The sequence below is a fragment of the Triturus cristatus genome, chromosome 5_2, assembly GCF_964204655.1.
Source record: "Triturus cristatus chromosome 5_2, aTriCri1.1, whole genome shotgun sequence".
In the NCBI taxonomy this organism is placed as follows: domain Eukaryota; kingdom Metazoa; phylum Chordata; class Amphibia; order Caudata; family Salamandridae; genus Triturus; species Triturus cristatus.
Window position 1 is genome coordinate 1,012,424,246 of NC_140588.1, and position 8,704 is coordinate 1,012,432,949.

The following is an 8,704-nucleotide window of genomic DNA, read 5'->3' on the forward strand; positions in this document are numbered from 1 at the left end:
CAAATTATAAACCGATCAGTTTGATCGATGTCTCACAGAAAATCCTTGCCAGGGTTCTTTTAGATCATCTGCAATCTTGGCTGGAAGAACAAAAGATTCTGACCCCCTTGCAGGCTGGTTTCAGGGAGAAAACATCAACAATACGCCAGATTTTCAGGCTCCAGCTTCTCTATTGGAAAACAGTCCATATAGAAGGGGGCAGCCTGTATCTGGTCTTTGTTGACCTGAAGAGTGTGTTTGACTTGGTACCCAGAGATACTCTATGGAGGGTCTTAAGCGAGCTGGGACTACCCCCTTACCTCTTAAATGTATTGAGAAGGCAACATAATGGAAATTATGGCCAAATTAGACACTGGAAAAATGGGGAACTAACGCAGCCCATCCCTGTAAACAGGGGCGTTAGACAGGGTTGTGTGCTCGCCCCCACCTTGTTCTACATATACATCAATGGTTTGATTGATGCGCTGAGAGTTTGTAAGGATACTGACGCTCCTAAAATCGCGCAAAAGCAAATTCCTGCCATGATGTTTACAGACGATACCCTTTTACTTTCTAAGTCATCAATGGGTATCCAAAGGATCCTAGATGGGTTATGTGAGTTTTGCAGGACCAGGGGACTAGAGATCAACATTAACAAAACAAAATGTGTGATCTTTAACCCTAGCATATCTACACGCCCTAACCCTCATATGAATGGTATCCCTCTGGAGCAGGTTTCTGTATTTGATGACTTGGGTCTAACTCTTACAGAGGCCCAAATTAGCAAGTCTAATCTCAAAATGACACAGACCACAGGTGGCCTGGCTAGGTTCTTCAGGGAAACCAGAAGATGACCTTCTGTCTTGAGCTACAGGGATGTAACAAGCTCCAGAGGCTCCCTGCAACTTCCCAGCTTACCAGCTGTCTGTACCTGCAACTGGACCTGCCTGAGCCCTGCTAGCCTCTGCTGGTCCAGGTCCTGGACCCTTTGTCTGGCCTCAGTTGAGGTCATCCAAAGCTTTGGACTCTTTGGGAACGCGTACAGGCCCATACACACACCAAGATCTTGCTGACCATGCCACCTGCCAATGCGAAGTTTCAGCGAACCCAACTCTTCACGCCATAGCGACCGCTAATGACATTTGGCACTGCTAGACCTGCAGTTTACGCTATAGCAGCGACAGCTCACTGTAATAGGATATGCGATGCTCCAGCATGATTACTGTGATGCCTGACAGGATCTTTGCGCTACAGCGATGACCACTGGCGACTCCCCGCATGATCTTCGTTCTACATCGATGACCCTCCGTGACGCTCTCTCGGCCCCTTCCAACGCAAATGGAATTCTTTGCGCTGGATTTTGAAGGTAACTCTTTCAGGGGGACTAACCTAGTCCCAATACCCGGCCCGCGCTCCATCATGGTTGGCCTGAACTTGTGACTTTCATCTGGTCTCACACGACTAGATAACCACAAATGGCTCTTTAGGCTTTTATGCCCTTTACTTACCTGAACTCTTTCAAATTGCATATCTCCGGTTCTACTGATTGGATTTTTGACATTTTGGTGTCAAATAATTTATTAAATTTTAAGACTCTGCCCCAATTTGCAAGATTTGGTTCACCCGGGGACCCTGACATTGCATACGCCGCCTTCACCTCGCCCTTGCACACCGTCACCACGTCACCCCGTATCTAGCCCTGCTTTTCAGCAATTTTGAAAAAGCATTTGACACGGTAGATTGGAGCTATCTGGGGGACGTGTTGGAGATGATGGGTTTCGGGCCTTCATTTCGGTGCCTTATCCAGGTCCTGTACTCCAGTCCTAAGGCAAGGGTCCTCATTAATGGCATGCTTTCGGAGACGTTTTCCATTCAAAGGGGCACTCGCCAGGGCTGCCCGCTCTCGCCGCTCTTATTTGCGTTAGCAGTGGAGCTATTGGCCTCCCTCATCTGTCAGGACCCCCACATCCGAGGTTGGGCTTGGGACCCGGGCCAGATCGATAAGATCGCCCTATACGCCGACAACGTCCTCCTTTTCCTGGCGGACCCCGAGAGCTCAGGCCCAAGATGCTTGGACACCCTCTCTGCCTTCGAACGAGTCTCTGGCCTCCGGCTCAAACCGGCGAAATCTACACTGGTTCCCCTACACCCGTCCTGAGATTGTTTCGACTGGCAAACGACCATTCCCCTGCACAGGCAGTCGTTCAAGTATTTGGGGGTGTGGGTCGCCCTCCTTCCAGAACTCGAATGGACCCTGAACATTACACCCCTGGTTACCAAGGCCAAAGCGGACCTCAGGAAATGGCAATCCCTCCCTCTCAAACCCCTTGGCAGAAGTGCCCTTTTTAAAATAATGGTCCTACCCCGTTTTTTATACATTTTACAAAACATTACCCTTCATCTCCCAGAGAACTGGTTTCGGGAACTAGCCAGTACCCTTACCTGGTTTTTGTGGGGGGTGGACGGTCACGAATGTCCCTGGCACACTGCCGCATACCTCCCTATGATGAGGGCATGGGGGTAACCAATCTCCACCTCTACTACCTGGCCACGAGGCTCATCGTGATCCATGACTGGTTCGCAGGTGGCTGGTCCAACCCGGCATACCAGGTGGAACTCTGGTCATTGGACTTCCCACAGCTCCAAGCTTACCTGTATGGGGCCCACATACCACAGGCCCTCCCCCCATCACCAGAATGGTGCTCATGGCCTGGCGCGCAGCCCTACGCCACACGAAATGGGACGGGACACTCACCAGGCAGACGCCCTTGTGGAGTGGTGTCTGGCTGAAAGAAACCTCGTCTCTCCGAGACTTCAGTCGTTGGGACCACATCGGGATCTCGCTACTAGAAGACGTCTGGGTAGGGGACCACATCAGATCGTTTGCAGACCTGCAGCAACGCTATTCACTCCATTCCTCCCAATTTTATAGATATTTACAACTAAGGCATGCCCTCCGAGTACACATTCCGTCCCCCACCTCATTCCCAGAGTTCAGTCCGCTTGAGGCCCAGGTGATGATGGGGAGCCTGGGCAGCGGGGGGTATCGCGGATTTACCGCTCAATAGTGAACAATGGCCCCGCATCCCTAGACTTTCTATATGCCTGCTGGGAGGGGCGGTTGGGTCCCCTGGAGGAGGCGGACTGGAGAGACGCCCTCATGGCTCCCAAGACCTTGACGACCTCCTCCAAGCTGCGTCTAGTCCAACTCTATTACCTCCATACGTCATACCTCACTCCAGCTCACCTTTACAGTGCCCGTGTGCGGCCTTCCCCGTCCTGCACGCGATGCAGTCACGCCCCTGCGGACTTCTACGACATGATTTGGCAATGTCCCGTCCTTGCGCCATTTTGGGTGGGGGTGGAACTAGAACTTACACAGACCCTGGGGTGGGAGGTTCCTCATGACCCATTGCGCTTGGTCCTGGGTGTGTTTGATGGCCTCGATGGCTCCCGGGCCGATAAGCGCTTCTAGGAGCAGCGTTGGCAGTGGCGAAGCGTGATATAGCGGCACTCTGGTCCCAGGCCAAGCCACCAACCATGCGTAAATGGAGACGGGGAGTGGATTGGTGTGGAACTCAGGAGGAGGCCCTCTTTGTGGCCTGGGGTTGTCCCGAGCTTTTTGGCAGGATATGGGGCAAGTGGTTCAACCTACGGCCCTAGGGGGTGCATGTGTTTCTTGTACAAGAATGATCATAGGCAAGTGTTTTTATTCATTCTAAAAGTGCCTTACAAGTCTCTGTCGTCTCTATTTCAAATGTGTCTATCCTACCAATGTGCTCGATTTTTTTTTTTTTTTTTTTTTTTATAGAGTTTTATTGAACAATAAATCAATTACAAGCATGGGCCTACAACCACCAGGGCCGGCCGCTAGTTTCAGAAAGGATCATACAGTTGTTAAGGCAATAGTCGGCTCCCGGGGCCCAGCCCCGTACATGGCTCCGGATAGTCCTAGGGAAGCAGGATACATAGGATTAACATAAATAACAAATAAAAACAAAAGGCGAGGCATAAGGGCAAAAAGTGTGGGTCAGGCTACCTCCGGGGGACTCTACTTCAGACCTTCAAGTAGCTATCAAGAGGAAGGAGTACTGATAGGTCGGGGGGGGGTCACGGGAGAGGAACGTCTATATTCGGTTGTTCCAAAAATCATAAGGAACCATCAAGGGTCAGGGGGACAAAGCAATATCGGTGTCCACTAGGGGGGGAGTACAGATACCCCCACGATACGCGTTCCATTGCCCCCAGATTCTACCCCATGCCCCCGGTTTACCACGAGCCACATACACAGTCTTCTCCCTTAACATGCACCAGTCCATGTTCTCCTTCCATACGGACACGGTGGGAGGCCGCTGGGAACCCCAAAGCTGCGCTATATTTCTCTTGGCAATCATGTTCCCCAGGGCCGCCCACCGAGTCCGAGCCGCGTTATAATCATTGGGCTCCCACACATTCAGGACACAGCGACGCACCTCCGGCAGAAGCGCCACCCCGGTGACCCGGCCCATGACCACATGTACCCGGCGCCAGTATTCCGCCACCTCGCGGCACTCCCAAAGGATATGGAGAAAGGTGGCACTGAGCCCTCATCCCCGCTTACAGAGCCCGTCTTCAGAAAATCCCATCGAGACCAAACGGGGACCCGTCACATACACCCGGTGGAGAATCTTTAGCTGGACCAGGCGGAGACGGGCTGGAATGGCCACTTCCTTGGGGGACGACAGTGCGGACTGCCAGTCCTCGTCGTCCAGTTCCACCCCATCCCCTGTCCACGCCTCCCGAAGGCGCACCAAGAGGTCAGCCCGATTATTGATAAGTTTTTTATAAATTAAAGAGATAGTACTGTCGGGGACATGTCCATCGAGTATGCGGTCCTCGAGAGGCGAAGAAGCCGGGATCTTGGTCCCCGCCCCAAAAACCGAGAGCAGGGCATGCCGAACCTGGGCGTAGCGAAAGAACTCCCTTCCCGTAAGTTCGTATTCGCTCTGGAGCGCCGCGAATGTTTTAACCGCACCCTTAATCCATAGGTCTCCCACTCTACTAATACCAATCGTGTCCCAACGGTCAAACCCCTTCGTTGTCCAGAGGCTTCCCAGTCGGTCGGAGGCAAACAGAGGAGTAGCACACGTTAATCGCTCGCTCCAGCCCATGGCTACATTGGCCGCCTTCCAGATCCGCACCGCAATCTTAGTAGGGCCCGTAAGGGTCCGTCCAGCCGATCTGGAGTAAAGTGCCCTGTTATAGTTTCCGCCGGGAAGCAGGAATTTATCCATCCCATACGCCGGATTCAAGCCAGGCGCATACGTGGCATGGTTAATGGCCGATAGCTGTGAGGCCCAATAATACCTGCGAATGTCGGGAAGCGCGATGCCCCCGTCGTACCAGGGGAGAGTAAGCTTTGCCAGAGCGATACGCGCCCGTCCGTCCCACACCAGTCTCCTCTGCAGGCTCTCCACCTCCCGAAAGTAGGACACAGGAATGACATCGAAGGAGTTCTGAAGTGCATAGAGGAATCTGGGAAGGGACAGCATTTTAAACAGTGCTGCCCGACCCAGCGGGGACAAGGGCAGCTTACACCACCGAGCCGTGTCCTCCCTCAAACGCCGAAGTGGAAGCAGGAGATTCTGCTCATAGCGAGCCACCGGGTCCAACGAGACGTATATCCCCAGGTATTTGAAGCCGGACAGAGATAATTGGATCGGGAGCCGCCGCGGCAAGAGAGGAGGGTCACCGGAGATAGGATAGACACAGGATTTAGACCAGTTGATCGTTAAACCCGAATTTCTCCCAAAGGAAGTCAGAACATCAAAGAGAACATTAAGCGACCGCCGCGGCGAGGTGAGATACAGGAGAATATCGTCCGCATACAACGAGACCCGATCCTCGAAGCCCGGGGCCCACCGGATCCCTCTGATCGAGGGCTCCCAGCGGAGCCAGGCAGCGAGCGGCTCCAGGGCAAGAGCAAAGAGCAGAGGGGACAACGGGCACCCCTGCCTCGTACCCCTACCGAGAGCGAAGGGCCGAGAGACCCGCCCATTAACCACCACCTGAGCCATGGGTCCCGTGTAAAGAAGCTTCACCCAGCCAAGAAATCCTTCCCCAAAGCCGAATTTGGTCAAGACAGCCCAGAGGAATGGCCACTCGATGGTGTCAAAGGCCATCGTGGCGTCTAAAGAAACCAGCACGGCTGGTTCGGAGAGGTACTCCGCCCTGGCGAGGGCGCCGTGAAGACGCCGCAAGTTAAGAGCGGTGTTACGATGAGGGATGAAGCCGCATTGATCAGGATGAATCAGATCGCAGATGACGCTCAACAAACGATTGGCAAGGACTTTAGCCAGGATTTTAGGCTCTGCGTTTAGCAGTGAAATAGGCCTGTAGGAGGCACAGCGGTCTCGTGGCTTACCGTCCTTGGGGATCACGACTATCGTAGCCAGACGCTGGTCGTCAGGAAGGGAACCTGCCTCAAGGGACTCTTGAAACATACGACGGAGGAAGGGCGCGAGTTTATCCGGGCAAAACTTATATAATTCAATAGGCAGACCGTTGGGACCCATCGCCTTGCCCGAACGAAGGGACCGAATCGCAGTTGCTATTTCATCTACAGACAAGGGAGCGTCCAGCTGCTCACGGTCGTCGACGGACAGGCAAGGCAAAGCAATATCCCTAAGCAGAAGGCGAGAGTCTTCTTCATCCCTATCAGTCACCGGGGAGTACACGGCCCGGAGGTGGTCAGCGAAACATTCCACAATCTCACCAGGCTCAGTCACACACACTCCATCCGAGACACGCAGCTCCGGGACCACACGATTAACTCTCTCCTTCTTATCCAGCCACGCAATCAACTTTCCCGCCTTGTCCCCGGCATCATACAATCGACCCTGCTGCTCCCTATACATCGTTTTGGCCGCGTCAGTGACAAGAGACCTGTATTCAATCTGTTTCAGGCTGAGGGCATGTAGCCCGTCCGGAGTGACACCAGTCTCCAAGGCCGACTCCAGCCCCGAGATGTCAGTCTCCAGCTTCACCACTGCCTCACTCTTGAGCTTCTTAGCCACCACTATCTGGGAGAGGGCGTGTCCGCGGATTACGGTTTTAAAGGCTTCCCACAGGGACCTTGCGGACGACACCGACCCCTCGTTTTCAAGGAAGTATTGGTCCATAGCCTTAACCAGGCTGTCGCGAGTCGTAGGGTCTCGCAGGTACCACGGGTTAATGGGAGCGATCCGCCCTGCAGACCGCGACTCAGTGTCGAAGAGCAGCCACAGCGGGGAATGGTCGGAGATACCCCGCGCCAGGTGCCTAACCTCTCGAATCCGACCAGTCTGCGCCGCGGGCATAAGGAAATAGTCTAACCTAGAAAGACTCCCATGCGCCCCAGAGTGAAAGGTGTACTGACATTGGGTCGGATGCATTAATCTCCAACTATCTACCAGGCCGAAGGTCTCCAACAGTCCACCAAGCCATGCCTGGGCAGCGGGGAGGGCCCTGGGTGGGTGACGATCCAGGTCACCCGAAACCACCGAATTAAAATCCCCGCCCATAAGCAAAAGACTATCCGGAAGTTCAAGCAGCATTCGACCCAGGTCCGTGAAGGTGGAGTTCTGGAGGCCCGGGGGGACGTAAACTGAGACCAGGGAAAGGGGCTGCCCCTCCCACCTCCCAGTCAGACACACATAGCGCCCTCTGTCATCCGAGACTACCCTAGTGATATCCAACGGAAGTGAGGATCGCAGGAGAATGCCCACCCCCCTGGAACCAGTTGTGAAACCAGAATGGGCCACGAGGCGGTATCCCCCCCTGTTCATTGCATGACAAACATTACCAAACAGATGCGTCTCCTGGATAAACACCACATCAGGAGTCAGACGACGCAAATACTGCAGTACTACACCCCGTTTGATACGGTCCCCCAACCCATTGACGTTCCATGACATCAGCCTCAACCCGTCCCCCCCCATCCCCTCCAATAGATCAAAGGCCCCCCAGTCAGTAGCACAGTTCCCGAGTCTGGACAAAAAGCAATACCTCGCTATGTGCTCGATTTTAATGCCAATGTATTTTGTGATTTGTTCTTTAAAAACCAATAAACTTGATTATCAAAAAAAAACTATTTTACTAAATTTTTCTAAAGTGGTGTGAGAGTTTCTGGTGTTGTGTCTCCACTTTAATACTATTTGAGTGCCTCATAAATACTTCACACACTACCTTTGACTAAAGCCTGACTGCTTTTGTGACAAACTACCAGAGGGTTAAGCACAGGTTAACTTAAGACTGCTTTTGGATCACCCTGACAAGGATTGTGGCTGTTACTTGAATAGGGGTAACTCCCCCCCCCCTCCTTCAACTAGCAACCTAATTTCTCACAATCACAATAGAGGGTCTGGGTGTTGGCAGGATGGGCCATCCTGGCATAATGGGGCGGAGCCCTCACCTACCACACTTACACTTTAAAGGCGCCGGCCCAGCTTACACACAACGGACTTCACACTACCTTGTTGTGCCCCCAGACAGACTGGGACCAGGGCAGGGAAGCAGGAAATTCTAGACACCGATGGAGGGGAAAACCCAGAAGCTTTTCCCACTTCAGTGGGTACCAGGAATAGAAAGAGGACCCTTAGACCACTCTTCAGTACACTCCTGGACCTGTGGATACTACAGACGAAAGAAACCCTGCTGTCCTGCTACTTGAGGCCTGCCATGCGTTTTGAGAAGGAAGATTGGACCT